The following is an 11,853-nucleotide window of genomic DNA, read 5'->3' as shown; positions in this document are numbered from 1 at the left end:
CTCTGCCTGGCTTAAGCCACACAGAGGGTAGGAGTCAGCTCTGAAAGCCACGTTTTTGAGGGGAGTGAATCAGTCAGAGTCGACTGCAGAAAACAAATGGTCCTAGATATTCTTAAGGAGAAAGGAGTTTAATACATGGATATAAAATACTACAAAATTGTTAAAGGTTGCAGGAGCGGGAGTCAGGAGGTTGCTACTGGAACTGCTGAGTTCAATAACACAGCTGGGGTGGCCAGCCAGGCATGAAGAAGCCACTTGAATTCATGAAGCTACTTGAATTCAGCTGCTTCTTGAACTCATGAAGCTGGCAACTTGACACTGAAATTCTGGTTCAGCCACCCATGCTATCAGTACCCATGCTCTACCTCCTTGCTTGTCAGCACAAACAGCCAAAAGATTAAGAGGCTGACCTCCATCTTGCTTCCTTTTTCTCTGAGTTCATATTTAGGAACTTAATTTGCAACTAGAATCCTGCAGCAAGGGAGTCTTTGAAATAGGTTTCAGCCTCTAGTTACAGGAAGCCGTACCAGAAGCAGATGGGAAGGGATGCTGACTGCCACCAACCTTATCTGCCAGGGGGAGATGGAGAAGTCAGTGTCCAGAGGGGTGCTGTGAGGAACGGGACTGTGACATGGAGAGACTTAGGTATGTGGCTAATGCTCAGACTCAGCTTTTTTTTTTTTTTTTAAAGAGAAGGTGACTACTTAAAAAACATTTTTTTAAACATCTGTGTTTTTTATTTTTATTATTATTTTTTTTGCGGCACGCGGGCCTCTCACTGTTGTGGCCTCTCCTGTTGCGGAGCACAGGCTCCAGATGCGCAGGCCCAGTGGCCATGGCTCATGGGCCCAGCCGCTCTGCGGCATGTGGGATCCTCCCGGACTGGGGCACGAACCCGCGTCCCCTGCATCGGCAGGTGAACCCTCAACCACTGCGCCACCAGGGAAGCCCCTTTTATTATTTTTTAAATTTTATTTTTTGGCTGCGTTGGGTCTTCGTTGCTGTGTGCAGGCTTTCTCTAGTTGCAGCGAGAGGGGCCTACTCCTCGTTGCAGTGCGTGGACTTCTCATTGCGATGGCTTCTCTTGTTGCGGAGCACAGGCTCTAGGTGTGCAGGCTTCAGTAGTTGCAGCACGCAGGCTCAGTAGTTGTGGCATGCGGGCCCTAGAGCTTGCGGGCTTCAGTAGTTGCAGCATGTGGGCTCAGTAGTTGTGGCTCGCAGGCTCTAGAGCGCAGGCTCAGTAGTTGTGGCACACAGGCTTAGCTGCTCCGCGGCACGTGGGATTTTCCTAGACCAGGGATTGAACCAGTGTCCCCTGCATTGGCAGGTGTATTCTTAACCACTGTGCCACCAGGGAAGTCCCCCAGACTCAGCTCTTCAAGGTTCTTCTGAGGCAGTGGGAGCAGCTCAGGTGTGTGGTGCTTGTGCTGGGGGCCAGGGACAGTGGAGGAAGGAAGACAGAATCCAGCTCTCTCTGAAAATGAGAAAGGAGGAAGTTTACACAGCAGCTGGGACATCCGTTAGGGAGTACATGGTAAAAATGGGCCTTGGATGACTCATTCGGGACAGGTGATCCTTACATTTCTTTGAGCACTGGGATGTGGTTATCAGAGCCACTTCCATGGCAAGGCCAGGCTTAAAGTGCACATTTTCCATGCTCTTGTCTGGCTTGTCCCCATTTGTATCTGATCCTGGGTAGCGGGCACTTGTAGCATACTTGATCTCCGTCCAGCAGAGATGTGAGCAGGAAATCTAAGTGCCTCTTGTTTTTCTTTACCTAAGCTGTTGTGAAATCAGGTATGTGACTCTGCATCAGAAAAAAAATAATATCCTGATCTGTCTCTGGGAAAAGAATTCCTAGTGTGCTTATGGCTTAAAATGTATTTTCATGCGTACTTTTTAGATTCTGGTGGTTTTGACACCTTGAGGCTTAATTTCCAGCAGTGATTAGATCACAGCATGTGACCTGGCCTCTGAAGAGCCTCTGTCCTAGTGGGGAAGCAGCTTTCTTTAGTCACTCACAAAGAGGAGTGATATTGATGGGGAAAAGCCTAGGATGGTAAATATACAATTGATCCTTGAACAACATGAATTTGAACTGCCCGGGTCCACTTATACATGGATTTTTTTCAATAGTAAACACTATAGTACCATGCAAGTGGTTAGTTGAACCTGCAGATGTGGAACGGATATGGAGGGCTGACATAAATTATGTGTGGATTTTTCAACTGCATGGTCAGTGCCCCTAACCCTTTGCATTGTTCAGGGGTCAGCAGTATACTTGTGCTGGGTGACAACAGGTATACTTCACTAATTGTAGGTGATGCAGTCCCAGAGGTTAACTGAAACGCAAGTTTCTGTTCGTCAAGGGGTTTGGGGTCAGAAGGCTCAAAAGAGGGCCTTTTTCAACAAGTCTCGTGAGAGGGTGCCTAACACAGTGCCTGGCATATAAGCACCAGTGTCTGTGGAATGAATCATAGTGCATGAGCTGTACCTTCTTTCCTTGGCAGAGCTATTAGGCAGTAAACACTTGTAGAATAATGGGATCGTACTAGGTTTTTCCTAGCTCTAAAACCCCATTTATTTACTGATCCATTCACAGAGGATTCCTTGATCCAACCAAGTTATTTGCCATAATGTTGCTTGATGACCTCTTTGAAGAAAAAGAGACTGTGGGCTAGATGCTTGTACCTTTAATAAGATTTGCAGTTCGTGGAATAACTTACGGGTGTTAACAGAATGAAGTCTGTTCCCTGGAGGGAAGTTTCTGTGGCCCTGACCTGCTGGACATTTAACAGTGATGAAGTCAAAGAAGGTGTATTTAACATACCTGCAGAGGACCCAACCTGAAATAGCTAATTAGGTAAAAATTTTTAAAGTGCCTTCTTTTAAGAACTTTATTTTGATATAATGTCACACTTAGAAAATAGTTGCAAGAATAGTACAAAGAACTTCTGTATATCCTTTACCCAGATGCTCCAACTGTTCATGCGTTGTCCTATTTATTATTTGCTTTATATATTTATATATCTTTTTGAACCATTTGGGACAATTTGAGAAAAGCACCCTACCCTTTTTATCTTAAGTACTTCAGTGTATATCCTAAGAATAAGGACTTTCTCTTCCATAAGCACATTACACTTATCAAAAGCAGGAGCTAGAGCAATGATACAATACCAGTATCTGGCCCACAGCTCAGATTTTGTTGATCACATCTCTTTGGTCTTACTTAATCTAAAACAATTCCTCAGTCTTTGCCTTTCTTAACCTTGATATTTTGAAGAGTAAATCAGTTATTCTGTAGGGTGTCCCTCTATTTAGGTTTGTGTGGTGTTTCCTTGTGATTGGATTCAGGATATACGTTTTTGGCAGGGAATTCACAGGCATGGTGCTGTGTCCCAAGTGCATCACAGTAGATGGTTTATCTTGTTCTCGCTGATAACTTACTCCTTGGTTAAGGTTATGTTCTCTCCACTGTGAAGTTACTACTTTTCTTTTTGTATTTACTAAGTAATTTGTGGAAAGATACTTTGAGCCTCTAAATGTCCTGTTCCTCATCAGACTACTACCCATAAGTTTTAGCCTGGATTGATCATTTTTGCTGAATCAGTTATCAGGATGGCTGCAAAATGGTGAGTGATTTTCTAACTAACTCCCATAATTTCTTATACAGTTATCATGGTATTCTATTATGTGGAGAAGCTTTCTTTTCCATTAAAAATTGTGTTCATTTAGTTATCAGTATGGACTCATAGATTCTTATCCTGTGAACATTGTTATCATTTATTTTGATACTCAGATTGTACCACGTTTGGTCAATCTGAGTTCCTTCAAGCTAGCTCCTGTATCCCCATCATTTTAAGGGTGCTTCCTTAATTTCTGCCACAAGATATTCTAGCCGTCTTGTACTTTGCCTGCTCCAGCCCTGGAATCAGCCTTTTATCCAAGGAGCCTGGATAGGTGGCAAATGATGGGCCCAAACCAAGAAGTGAAATACCATCCTGACAATTAAGACAGGGCCTTCGGCTGCACTCAGGCAAGTACTGGTTTCTGAGCAGGGGTGACAGTTGTGTTGTGAGTCACTCAGATTGCACCAGAGGGCCATGCTAGGCTTGACTGCATTTTAAAAGGACGATAATCATGGAGAATGGGTTCCAGAGCCCCACGGCCATAACTGCACCCTGCAAAGTTCTGGACAGGAAGGGAGAAAGAACTAGTGGGATGAGGGTGTTCATATCAGGAGACTACTCAGGGTTGGAACAAGCCCAGCAGGCCCCATGTGAGTCCACCATGAGGAACCATTTGGAGAAGAGACTTTCTCTGTGCTGATGGAAGGAAGGAAAGGGAAGAAGGTGGGGTCCAGGGCTGTTGCTGAGGATAGTGTAGGCTCATGTGCTTTTCCAAGACCCAGCTCTGGCTCTTGTCTGGTCTGGCCACAGCATGCCCACCATTCCCTATAGTCAGGGTCTCCTCTGGCTACAAGGGGCAGTGGCCTCAACAGGATTGGGAGGTCTGGATGATGAAGTTGTATTGGTCTTTTTTTTTTTTTTAAATTGAGGTATGGTTGATTTACAACGTTTCAGGTATAGAGCAGTGATTCAGTTACTATATGTGTGTGTATATATATATATATATATACATATATATTCTTTTTCAGATTCTTCTCTATTATAGGTTATTACAAGATACTGAATATAGTTCCCTGTGCTATACAGTAGGTCCTTGTTGTTTATTTTACATATAGTAGTGTGTATCTGTTAATCCCAAATTCCTGACTTTTCTCCCCTCCCCCCATATTGGTCTTTGCTGTGCTTGTACACTTCTATCAGCAGGCATCAATATTTGGGCCTGACTGGCCAGCAGGGAAGGCCAGGGAGGCCACAGTGTAAGCTGCTTGGGTGGGGGGCAGCTGAAACCTGTGAGCTCTGCACAGGGGTTTAACTTTCACCTGTGGGAAGTCACCCTGCGGAGGGGACTTAGCTACTGCAGACTGAATCAAGCGACCCCAGGGAAGCACAGCACCATTAGAAAATCCTATCTTCTGATCCATAATTGCTGCACGTAAGAGCTGGGACATACCTCCTGAGGCACAGGATGAGACTCCCAAACTCTGCCTTCTTTGGGCTCTCCCAGAGCCACTGGAGTGGATCTGGAAAAATGACCAGATGGTGAGGAGACAGTCTCCAAACTGGCATGTGTGAACGGAGGGCAGGAGCAGGGTGGATCCCAGGGGGATAAGGATGCTGTCTGTAAATCTCTGGAGAGTTGCCACAGACAGAGGGAAAAGATGTCCTTTGGGGGCTCCAGAAGATAGAAATACTAGGAATGGGGTTGGGTTTGTTTTCTTATCCATCCATCTATATGTCCAACACTTAATGAGTTTGCTGGGTGTTAGGTATAGAGGATCAACAGTGCATGACCTCACAGGGCATGGGAGGGGGGAATCAGACACATCAACAGACTTTTTCAATGCAGAGGATTTCAGTGCCACCATGGGGATAACACAGGTGGGTAGGGAGGAAGGGCACATAACTAAGATTTGAAGAGATTAAGGGAAGTGTTCCATGGAATGATGATGAAGTAGGATCCTGAAGTATGGGTAGGATTTAGCCAGGGAGACAGATTTTTGGCTCAATCAGATGGAGTAGGTTCTCTTGGGCGGGTCTGGCCTGTGTGGGAGAGCAAACCCTGCACAGTCAACCAATGCAGGCTACTCAGAGCAGTCTCCTTCCAGATGCTTCCCCAACCACGGAAGAGCAAGGGTAGGATAGGTGTTCTGTGTTCCTCCCACTTCTGCCTCCAAATGACTTGGCGGAAGATGGGCACTATATGTGTGTGTGTCCCAGCTGCTCCTATTACAGAAGCCCTAGATAACAGCCTTACTCATACGTCTTCTGTATACAAGCTCTTAACATTTGATAGGGAACGTTCAACTACTGGCCTTGACAGGCATCACCACTCAGAACTCAGTTCCTTCTGGGAGAGCAGTCGAGATGGCGGAGTAGTAAGATGTGAAGCTCACCACCTCCTTTCACAAATACATCAAAAATACATCTACATGTGGAAAGGTTCTCACAGAATATCCACTGAATGCTGGCAGAAGACCTCATACCTCTGAAACAGCAAGAAAATCTATAAGTGGGTAGGACAAAAAGGAAAAAAGTGACAAAGGAATCAGGATGGGACCTGGGCCCCTGGGAGGGAGCTGTAAAAGAAGAAAGGTTCCTGCACCCTCGGAAGTTCGCTGGCAGAGAGATCAGCTGTTATAAGAGGGAGCTTCAGAACCTTGGAGTAGAGCACAGCAACCAGTCTGCAGCAGCTAGAACGGAGAGAGAGCTGCACAGACGGTCAGTGCCACTGCTTTGCACTTCCCAGCCTGAGATGCGTGTCTAGTGGTGCGGGCAGGGGCTGGATGAAGAAGCTCGGGCTTTGGCAATCAGACCTGGGGAGAGGACTGGGGTGGGCTGTGCAGAAACAGCCTGAAGCGGTCGGAGTCTGGTGCAACCCTACCTGAGGCTGTATGAGGAGGAAGCCTGGACCGCCTTAGAGGCCAGGCACCATTGTGTGGGCAGTGTGCAAGGGGAGGGGCAGAACCTGCCATTACAGCCTTTTCCCCTGTGCAAGCTCTCAGCAGAACACTTCTTACACTCACTGCAGGAGCTGTCTCGAGCTGCTGACTCTGCCCTCCCGGGGAGCAGAGTTGCGAGCTGCCTCTGCTCCCATGGCATGCTCCAGGGCCATGCATGAGCTGCCACTGCCACTGAGAGTCCCACGACTGGGCACCAACCACCACATCTGCACACCCCGTTAAGGGGGTAATGGCCAGCAAGCGCTGAGGAAAGAGGCGATAGGCAGCCATACTAAGAACAGCCCTTGAACCAAAAATGTTAAACCCACACAAGCTACACAGGGATGCCCCCACATATAAAGAGCCTCCTAAGACCACAGTAGATAATTGTTTCTCCTAAACTCACAGAATAAGAGAAATACAAGTAAAATGAAGAAGCAGAGGAGCCACTCCCAGTTAAAAGACCAAGAGAATTCCCCTGAAAGAATAATGAAACAGACCTCTTTAGTCTAACAGACACCAATTTCAAAAAGACACTGATTTCAAAAAGATAATAAAAATATTGAAGGAATTAAGGCTATCAACAAAAATGCAGAGCACTGTAAAAAGGAACTGGAAACTATACAGAGGAACCAATAAAAATTAGAGAACTCATTTACTGAGACAAAAACTGAATTAAAGGCAATGAACAGAATAAATAATGCAGAACGAACAAGCAACCCGGAAGACAGAATAATGGAAATCACCCAATCAGGACAGCAGACAGGAGGCCAAATGAATAAAAATGAAAGCAATATAAGACACCTATGGGATAATACAAAGCATGCCAATCTAGGCATAATAGGGAATCCAGGAGGGGGAAAAAGAGTAAAGGGGATTGGAAATGTATTTGAAGAAATTATGGCTGAAAACTTCCTAAACCTAAAGAAGGAAACATCCAGGTACAGGAAGCACAGAGGGTCCAAAACAAAGTAAACCCAAACAGACCTACACCAAGACATTTTATAATAAAAACGGCAAAAATTAGACGATTCTAAAGGCAGCAGGAGAAAAAGAGTTAATTACAAGGGAAGCCCCATAAGGCCATCAGCATTTCTCTACGGAAACGTTTCAGGCCAGAAGGGAGTGGGAAGATATATTCAAAGTCCTGAAAGGGAAAAATCTGCAACCTAGAATACTTTGCCCAGCAAGATTATCATTTAGAATAGGAGAGAGAAAGAATTTCTGAGACAAGCAAAAACGAAGAGAATACAGCAATACTAAAACGTATCCTGAAGAAAATATTGAAATCTTCTCTAAATAGAAAGAAGAATATATAGGAAAGAGAAAATCACAATTGGAGAGAAAATCACCTATAAATAAGCCAGTACACAGATTTTTAAAAAATCAAATTTCTGTGAACGTGATGATAACCACAATGAACAGCAAAAGGATGAACATGAAGATGTAAAAGAGGACATCAAAATCATAAAATGTGGTGGAGGAGAGTCAGAAAATGTAGATTTTTTTTTTTTCATTTCCTAGAATGTGTTTGAGCCTCTATGACTACTAGTCTAAGGCAAGGAGATAGAAGATGGGGTTAACATACTTGAAAAACAGGGTAACCACAAATCAAAAACATATGACAGATTCACAAAAACCAAGGAGAACATAAGTATAATACAAAAGAAGAACATCAAACCACAAAAGGAAAAACAGAAAGGGACAAAGAGGAAATATAAAATCAACAGGAAACCAAGGTTAAAATGGCAATAAATATGTATCTATCAATATTTATTAGTGGACTAACTACTCCAATCAGAAGACACAGAGTGGCAGATTGGATTAAAAAAACAAGAGCTTACAATATGCTACCTAGAGGAGACCCACTTTAGGGCAAAGGACAAACACAGATTGAAAGTGAGATAGAAAAATATTTCATGCAAATGGAAATGAAAAGAAAGTGGGGGTTGCAATACTCATATCTGACAAAATATACTTTAAAACAAGCCATAAAGAAAAAGGACACTATGTAATGATAAAAGGATCAATACAAGAAGAGGATTTTACAGTCGTCAACATATATGCACCTAATATAGAAGCACCCAAATACATAAAATACTAACAGACATAAAGGCAGAAATTGACAATCATACAATAATAGTAGGAGACTTCAGCACCACACTTACACCAATGGACAGGTTTTCTAGACAGAAAATCAGTAAGGCAACAGAGATCCTAAATGATACAACAGTCAGAACTAATTGATATTTTCAGTACATTACACCCCCCAAAAATAGAATACACATTCTTTTCAAATGCACATGGAACATTCTCTAGGATTGACCACATATTAGGGCACAAAACTAGCCTCAACAAATTTAAGAGTATAGAAATTATCTCAAGCATCTTTGTGACCGTAAGAGCATGAAACTAGAAATCAACCACAGAAAAATCAGAAACAATTACATGGAGACTAAACAACATACTACTAAAAAAACCAATGGGTCAACGATGAAATCTAAGAGGAAATTTAAAAATACCTTGAGACAAATGACAATGAGAACATAACCATACAAAATCTATGGGATGCAGCAAAAGCAGTTCTTTGAGGGAAGTTCATAGCGATACAGGCCTTCCTCAAAAAAAACAAGGAAAGTCTCAAACAACCTAACCTACCACTTAAAAAGAAATTAGAAATAAGAACAAACAAAACTGAAAGTCAGCAGAAGGAAGGAAATAATAAAGATCAGAGAGGAAATAGAGAATCTCAAAAATTATGTTAAAAAATCAATAACCATATGAAAACATCTGTCTAAATGTCTAAATATTTACAGAAATCCAAATTATCCATAAGGACAAAGAAGGACTTGCCTAAAGTGGAAAGACAAAAGTGGAGTCCCACAGGACAACAGTTATGACAGCACATTCTGTATATTTCATAAAAATAGAAAATATTTTGGCATGGAATGGGAAACACCTAAAAAAGAGTGCTTCCCAAAGGTTTCCTAAAGAATCTATTAGGAAAACTCATTTCCTCCAAAGCATAATAAAAGAGCAATAGTAAGTCAAAAAAAAAAAAAAATCAATAAAGCCAAGAGCTGGTTTTTTGAAAGGGTAAACAAGATTGACAAACTCCTGTCCAGGCTCATCAAGAAGAAAACAGAGAACCCGAATAAGAAATGAAAAAGGAGAGATAATAACCAATACTGCAGAAATACAGAAAGCCGTAAGAGAATACTATGAACAATTATATGCCAACAAATGCTACAACCTAGAAGAAATGGACAAGTTTCTAGAAACATACAGCCCACCAAAAATGAACCAAGAAGAAATAGATAAATTTGAACAGACTGATCACTAGAGGTGAAATAGAATCTGTAATTTAAAAACTCCCTACAAACAAAAGTCCAGGACCAGATGGCTTCACAGGCGAATTCTACCAAACATGCAAAGAACTTATACTGATCCTTCTCAAACTCTTCCAAAAAAACTGAAGAGGAAGGAACACTCCCAAAGACATTTTATGAAGCCACCATCAGCCTGATACCAAAACCTGACAAAGACACCACCAAAAAAGAAAATTACAGGCCAATATCTTTGATGAATTGATGAATATAGACGCAAAAATTCTCAACAAAATATTAGCTAACAGAATCCAACAACACATTAAAAAGATCATGTACCATAACCACATGGGAGTCATCCCAAGTTCACAAGAATGGTTCAACGTATGCAAATCAGTCAATGTGATACACCACATAAACAAAAGACAAAAACCCACAATCATCTCAATAGATGCAGAAAAAGCATTTGACAACATTCAATATCCATTCATGATAAAAACTCTCACCAAAGTGGGTATAGAGGGAATATATCTCAACATAATAAAACCTATTTATGACAGACCCACAGCCAGTATAATACTCAACAGTGAAAAGTTGAAAGCCTTCCCACTAAAATCTGGAACAAAACAAGGATGCCTACTCTCACCACTTCTCTTCAACATAATATTTCAAGTCCTAGCCACAGCAATCAGACAAGAAAAAGAAAAGGTATCCAGACTGGAAGAGAAGAGGTAAAACTGTCACTCTTCGCACATGACACGATTCTCTCTCTATACAAAGAACCGTAAAGACTCCACACAAAAACTATTGGAATAAATGAATTCAGCAAGGTAGCAGGATACAAGATTAACATACAGAAATCGGTTGCATTTCTTTACGCTAACTATGAAATATCAGAAAGGGAATATAAAAAACTATACCTTCCAAAATCTCACCCCCCAAAATAAAATACTTATAGGAATAAACCTGACTAAGGAGGTGAAAGACTTATATGCTGAGGACTATAAAACAATAAAGTAAACTGAAGATGATTCAAAGAAATGGAAAGATATCCAATGCTCTTGGAGGAATGAATATTGTTAAAATGGCCATACTACCCAAAGCAATCTACAGATTTAATGTGATCCCTATCATATTACCCATGACATTTTTCACAGAACTAGAACAAATAATCCTAAAACTTATATGGAATCATAAAAGACCCAGAATTGCCAAAGCAATGATGATGAAAAAGAACAAAGCAGGAGGCATAACCCTCCCAGAGTTCAGACAATACTACAAAGCTACAGTAATCCAAACAGCATAGTATTGGCACAAAAACAGCCATATGGATCAATGGAACAGAGTAAAGACCCCAGAGATTAACTCACACCGCTATGGTCAATTAATCTTAAAGAAAGAAAGAATATACAGTGGGAAAAAGTCTTTTCAGCAGTGTTGGGAAAGTTGGACAGCCGCGTGTAAGTCAGTGAAGTTAGAACACACTCACCATACACAAAAATAAACTACAAATGGCTTAAAGACTTAGACATAAGACTTGACCCCATAAAATTCCTAGAAGAGAATATAGGCAAAACATTCTCTGACATAAATCGTACCACTGTTTTCTTAGGTCAGTCTCCCAAGGCAACAGAAATAAAAACAAAAATAGACAAATGGGACCTAATCAAACTTACAGGCTTTTGCACAGGAAGCCATAAACAAAACGAAAAGACAGCCTACAGAATGGGAGAGAATATTTGCAAATGATGCAACTGGCAAGGGCTTAATTTCCAAAATACAAACAGCTCATACAACTCAACAACAGAAAAACAACCCAATCGAAAAACGTGCAGAAGACCTAAAGAGACATTTCTCCAAAGAAGAAATACAAATGGCCAATAGGCATGTGAAAAGATGCTCAACATCGCTAATTACTAGAGAAATGCAAATCAAAACTGCAACAAGGTACCAACTCAC

At 41.8% G+C, this 11,853-nt stretch overlaps 1 protein-coding gene across 2 annotated transcripts in view; it reads right to left on the bottom strand.

Moving 5' to 3' along the window:
- Positions 1–83: 83 nt before the first annotated feature.
- FBXO10 (F-box protein 10) overlaps positions 84–11,853 on the bottom strand; it is an 84,210-nt gene continuing 72,440 nt past the window's right edge. The window contains exons 13-14 of one of the 2 annotated variants that reach the window (XR_010944955.1): positions 5,080–5,149; positions 84–1,474 (exon numbers count right to left, since the gene is read on the bottom strand). The gene's annotated coding sequence lies outside the window, so the exon portion shown is untranslated. The remainder of the gene's footprint in view (positions 1,475–5,079; positions 5,150–11,853) is intronic. The other variant, XR_010944954.1, reaches the window with a different exon arrangement.

The sequence above is a fragment of the Pseudorca crassidens genome, chromosome 7 (assembly GCF_039906515.1).
Source record: "Pseudorca crassidens isolate mPseCra1 chromosome 7, mPseCra1.hap1, whole genome shotgun sequence".
In the NCBI taxonomy this organism is placed as follows: Eukaryota; Metazoa; Chordata; class Mammalia; order Artiodactyla; family Delphinidae; genus Pseudorca; species Pseudorca crassidens.
The sequence above is the reverse complement of the archived record's forward strand: the minus strand, read 5'-3'. Positions and strand labels throughout refer to the sequence as shown.